This window comes from Opisthorchis viverrini, assembly GCF_000715545.1.
Source record: "Opisthorchis viverrini unplaced genomic scaffold opera_v5_122, whole genome shotgun sequence".
Classification (NCBI taxonomy): domain Eukaryota; kingdom Metazoa; phylum Platyhelminthes; class Trematoda; order Opisthorchiida; family Opisthorchiidae; genus Opisthorchis; species Opisthorchis viverrini.
Window position 1 is genome coordinate 883,976 of NW_008751780.1, and position 6,703 is coordinate 890,678.

Consider the following 6,703-nt stretch of genomic DNA (forward strand, 5'->3'; position numbering starts at 1 on the left):
CGAGAGCTGAAATCGAGTAATAATGCTGAGGAAGGTCGGGAACAGTCTTCCAAAATAAGCGAATGGAAGGATAGTGTGCTACGCCGGATCCTTTGAAGATGACCACACCAGGAACTTGGGAAAGCAAAAACTAATGATTAGGAAGCAGATTTATGGCAAGCAAATGGAACCACTGGTTATTTAGATGATGTGATAATGCAGTAAACAGGCCGTGATCTTGAACTCTGGTGTTCAACAAGTCCACATTTTTGGATCTCTAACAGCACTCGATCAAGTTTCACAGATTTCAAAACACTACAAACTTCGAGTGAGCCAAGTTGCTGGCCTAATGGACTGCCGTATTTTCACATTCCTCTCCAGCGAAAGTTACTGTTTTACGAAGTTCGGAACATCCTAGAAACTGTATCCTGTGTTCTAATAACAGTGTCGCTGTCCGTCAAGAGATATTGAGGTCTGGATGTTTTACACTGCTGATTCCTATTTTTCGCAGGTGGCACGAAATTTGAGACCCATCCAGGCGTTTCTTAGCAGACAATAAATGCATTCTGCTCCGATCGTCTTCCATTTGTTCCTCTCTTTGGCAAACGGTTACGGGGTTGGCATACCGTCCCCTCGCTTCTACCAAGAGATCTGTCCACTTTCGTACTGATTTGCAACAGTCCATATCATATCGCCATTTTATGATTTTCGTTTTTTTTGGCCCAGACGATTTCTCAAATCTCTCGTCTCCTGACGTATAGACAGTAACTGAGATTCAGGAAGCTCTACCCTGCACACGCAGTCCATATCATATCGCCACTTTATGGTTTTCGTTTTTTTGGCCCAGACGATTTCGCAAATCTCTCGTCTCTTGACGTATAGACAGTAGCTGAGATTCAGGAAGCTCTACCCTGCACACAGAGGCAACGCCCTACAGCTATACAACGAAACATCCCGCATTGCGGCCTGATATCCTGATATACGCACCCCCAGTGATATGCCACAACGGGTATCTAAAAGTATCAAGTGACCCAAGCCTTAGAGATGTGTGAACCGATCTCGTTCGTCACACTACAGTCGGAACCAATACCACTTCCAAGATATGTAAAACACCCCATAAACTCGCGTGCCTCGATTACAAGTGGCATGTGCAGTGATTAATGTAAGGAGTACGACGCACGCAAAAGGTCAGTCCATCCAAAAATACTTATGCCTTCTCATCGGCGAAGGCGAAAGTGACGTCATTTGTATATTGCATTTCGACAAGGTTGCTGTCAGCAGCTATCCAGATAACGGGATTTTGGAGATCTGACGTTCGTCTCGCTATCTCGTCGATCACAAAATTGATTAGGTATGGAGAGTGAGAGAACTTCCTGCATAGTTTCACACGCCAGCAAGACTGAGAAAACGAACTTATTACATCCAGACTACCGCGGTATTTCTCGTTAATCGGGCGTGTTAGGGAAAACAAACAGGTCATCAGAGTCGCATGTGTTTTTGAAATCCCGGAATATCAAAAGTGCAGGTAGTTCATACATCCGGCGTTGTTCTAGCACCTGAGGTAGTGTGAAGTTGCGGTCAACCCAACCACAACGGGCAGGAATTGCGCTTGCGGCTTTCGTGTCAGTGTATCAAGCGAAACCAGAAAGCGATGGAAAAGTGAAGTTAAGGAAATTTCTTAAGCTTTAGCACCCTTTCGGTGCCTAGCTACCATGCCACAAAAAGGAGGCACGAGGGCCGGGATATTGCCGGGTGGCCAAAGCCTAGAGGAAGTTGGAAGGCAGAGGTCGGATTCAAAACACGGAACATCCGTCTAGTAACCTCGCGCTCTAACAACTGAGCCATCTCGAATTATTAATAAAACTAATCTCTGTGTGGTTACCACACTCATTATGGGCCTTTTTAGAAAACGGGCATTATTACCGATACTCTCCAGTGATATGGGACAGTCACGTTTCCCCGAGTGGAGACAAATAAATTGAGCGTTGGCTCAAGACCTCACCAGGATCCTTGAATGATGCGGGTTGGAGGACATCCGGATTTGGAACTCATTGACGCTTAGGAGGAGACAAGCAGTCACAAATCTCCGAGGGCGTAGCGGGTTCCAGGTTTATCGTCTGCAGTTTTAGTGCAATCCGACCGAAGAGCAGCCGGTGGCCACGAGCAGTGTTGTTCAGAGTGCCCGGTCCAGAGGCCGAGGCATTCTTCTCTACTAAGGTATGATGCAGTTTGTCCATTAGTTTCATTCATAGGCAGTTTTCGGAGACCGGTCGCATGAACGGACGAAAATAACCGGACTTATTTGTCCCTCCCATTTCTTCAGCTTGATCGTGTACAAATTCTCCTAGTTGAAAGCGCAACTGTAATCATTGGCATCCAATGTTTTATCAGATAAATCTGAAAACTTATGTTCCAATTTGGTTGCATTTTCAACACCGCGTTATTTTACGTACTTAGACTCGACTCTGGGATAGGTCTTATTCGAAACATGAATTTCCAGCCGAGTGAAGTCCTGATTCTCTAGGGAAACTCCGTTAACATAGTTCATGATTTGTTATGATTTGTTCCACCAGATTTAATACTGCAACCAACATATACTACAAATATTTTATGTACCATTCTGCTAAGGACTTTACCAAGATATCGTCCGAAGTCTCGCAAACACGAAGTGCTCATGTGCTGTGGAAAGTCGCCATTGATTTTAAAAGCTCTTTAGGAACGTTTGCAAACCTTCCTGCGTTTATCAATCATATAGTGACGGTTGCACTAAAAAAAGCCACTGTCCACGGATACTACTAACGGAGCGGTGATAGCACAGAGGTGACGGGACTTTATCTGCCGCCGTGGTCGTCAGACTATCAGCCACAAAAGACCATGCGTGCCTGTCGCATCAACTAAACAATCATTCTGTGTTCGTTTTCTGTAGATTCAGCAGAATCAACAATTGAGGATCCAGGTGCTCTGAGGAAATTATGATATGCAGAACGTACGTTGAGGCCTCTTAGAGGCAACCAAGGTCTGTCAGCTGCTCCACATCCACTATCAGCTGCGGTCCTCGCGATACATGCTTGATAAACGCTGTCGAGTCACGTTCAAAAACTTCGCAGACATAGAACAATTCACTGAGGTGAGTAGTAACGATACCTGCGAATACGTGGCGAAAAAACTGCGCACACGTTGGCTCCGAATCAGGCTGTGAATTCAAATTTGTCCGGGTGTAAATGGAAACAGAGCTTTTGGATCTGCCAGATCGACTAAAGTCCTCCTCCGTAGGCTTTTAGTCTTAATGGTTGGACACAACCTCAAATTTGGACAACCAGTTCTATGGGCATTTAAGGTTATTAAAGTGTTATTTTTTGGCTAGACACACCAACAGAGGCACCTAGCGACAACAGCCCGATTCAAGGAAATCGTGCAACGCTGAGTGGAGAAGGAACGCGCGAACATGCGTAAACGGATCCAGAGAACCGCGAGAACAAGTTCACAAAAAGACGTTTTGTGGAAATTCGCATCCCTTATATAAATGCCTGACCTATAATTCAAAGTTCAGTTTCCGTGTCAGTAACCTGCTGCAGTAGGACGTATGGATGATATGGTCAGTAAGATATGAAGGGACGCTCGCTAAGCAATGCTCACCGGGAGCAGAACTGTATTTCATCTTTGACTATGTCCGCATTTTGGTGCAGAAGTGTAGGGATTCGGTGCAGACATTTCTGAAGACAGGTACAGACCTGAAGCAGGAATGTCTGCACCCGTGCTAATTGAGAAGACACATATGGCTGCTCGAAAACATACGTGCTGACTGGAGCACTTAACCTACCAGGTGCTCCAGTATATAGAGTTAAGGGCAAGGACGGCAACCTGGTCACAGGGATCAGTCGGACGAGGAAGCGCCTGCAGAAAGTCAGTCCCTGCATCGACGATCGTATCAGCAGTAACACGGCATCCACACACACCAGGAGTTAAAGTCATGCACTTCCGACAGCTGACGGTGCCGACACACCGTGCCAAAGGAGAAAATTCTGATTTCAGACATTCACTAATAAACAAGCAAGATTCACGCACCGACTTATATCAAACCAGATGCACAACTCAAAATCTGCACCGATATGCAGATTTTACTACAGCCGGTGGCGGACCTATTGTTGGACGTCTTACGTCTGTACTATCAGGGTATTTTTTGTACTCATCCACCTCTAGAAGACCCGAGCGCATCATCCGAGGGAAGACAACAGACACGGTACACAATGACTCCAGACACTTGGGGAAGTCGGTTCATGCACAAGTCAAACTGAAGCAATTGATTGGCTGGTCCAAGTCACGCGATCCATAACATCTACGACTATTCCGTACGAGGCCTAGCTGCTTAGCAGAGGTTTGCACCAACGCTAGGTGGCTAGGTGGGATAAACTTTTGCACAGGGACTATAGAGGTATTTTCGCACACATCCACCTCCAGCAAACCCGGGCGCATAATCCGAGGGAAGACATTAGACGCAGACCACAGTGATCCCAGACTACTGGTTGTGAACTTGAGCTGCAGGTAAAAAACGACCGGCTGTTGGAATATCACTTCCCGGAAGTTGATTGGTGCAAATTCAATTGCCCAATGCGGACTCACGGATTCTCGGATTGATGCTCAGGACTGAAGTTTTCGCCCAAGCATCCCAGATTGGGTTCGTTCTTGTTGTTCAGCGGCTTCCGTTCAACTGAAATCATGGGCAGAAAAGGGTATAGCACTGCTTTTTACGTTCTCAATGCGGTACAGTAAGCTTGCTAGCGCAGCGACTCAACTGAGAACGCCTCTAAAAATGCATTGAGCTGAGTATTAAATGCCGCGTGAGCAACCATCGGGGGAGGATTATTCCACGCATCAATTACCCAGAATAAGAAAAATTGTTACCTAATGAAGGTGTGCGCTCTCAGCTCAAAATCTTGCCACTTCCTCGACGTATGCCAAGTGGGTCAACAGATAGAAAACTTTTGGCCAAACCCCGTTCAAACAGAGCATAGTTAAGTACTAGGTCTCATCGGAGGAAGCGGTGCCCCAGGAGAAGGGTTCAAGCACAGCGATACACATTTCATAGTTCAAGGGTTTAAGCCGAACAACCATTTTCGTAGCAGCTCGTTGGACGTACGCAGCGGGCATTGCATCTTTTAGACAACTTGGCTGGCACATTCAAGAAGCGGCCTGACGTGGGCACCACCTCACCGGGTACAGGCGCTTGGACTGAGATTCCTATGATCGTTTCTGATAGAAAATGGCGTGGCAAACAGCACATATACCTAAAGATTTTTTCCGCATAGATAGGTGCCAACCAGACACCGAGTACACTTTCATAGGCACAAGTGAAGTTTCGTAGGTAAAGATGGCCAGCTATTAGTGGGGTGCGAGAGAGTAATAGCAGGCTCCTCAGGTAGAGAGAATGAATACGCCAGAGGTAAGACCGTTAAGGTAGTATGGGGAAACTCATCCCAGAACCATGACTTAGAACCCAAAAAGACTTACACGAGTGGATAGGTGATTGAGATTTTTGGGACCCTGTGAAGGCGTCAATTCAAGGCTGGATTTGAAGGAGACGGTGAACATAGATGAGAGCCCACTGGGGCGACAGCGATCGTTATGAAGCAGGGATACCGATCCGATAGTCTGCCGCTGGATACTCTCCAGCACATTCTTACCATGCTTTGGTCGGGGATGGAGATGGACATGGTTGTTAGAATAATTGAAGGTAAAATTCTGTGGACCTATGGAGAGAAAATGTGATAGTGAACTTGATCACCTTGTGGGCCTACCCCGAGAAAAGAATCAAATCAAAGAATTGTAAGGCTGGCCAGGAATCTGACTCAAAGATCGTCGTTGCGGTCGAAGTGAGCATTGGCTGGTGCTAGCTGGCCACGTATCTAGGCCTGGGACACGTCTCAAGAAGAATAGGCGCCACCAGGCGGTATTTGTTTTCACGGACAATGGACATTATTTGTTGAGTTGTATTCAACTCCCTAACCCAACTTAAGTGATGGTCGCTGGGACGCTTTGTTCGGTTGACCGGCCTTCTGATATCAGTACTGCTACCTTAGACCACTTTTCTGGGATAGTGCTTTGTACGCTGTTCCTCTGAGTTGCAAATGAGGGCGCTCTTTCGTACGGTGTACCCCCATCAATGGATCCTAATTACCACCTTGGGCACGTCGCAGTAATTGGTGCACAGTGGACTGGCCGTGGTCAACGTTCTACGGGACCGCGTGAATGTCGACCAGAACGGACCACCGAAGTGAACGTGCTCAACATGCATCTTCTGAATAGTTCACGACAACTGATGGCAATCTGCACAATTTGTGTGGATGAACTTTTCAGTTGCACTGCCTGAGCCGAAAATTATGGGGCAACAATTGGGATCCTGAACGCTTTTTTCACACTTCGAGCCACATCCTCTCGTTACCACGTGGCTCACGGCGTTCGGGTAAATGTATACACTACCCGGTGCAAAATATGGATTCCACATTTCGTGGAGCGGAGGCGTCCGAAGTTGTTCACTAACATGACAGACCAGTTCAGAAACGAAAGAGGGGTAATTATTTGCCTCACACACAGGACGTTCACCAGCATAAATGAAAGGGGAAATAGGCTAGAGGTTTGAGGCTCGATTGTGGGCGAACATACCCAAAAATATGATGGTGGATAACATGATGTCCACGACAGCCAACCAGATGGAAAGGTGACCATC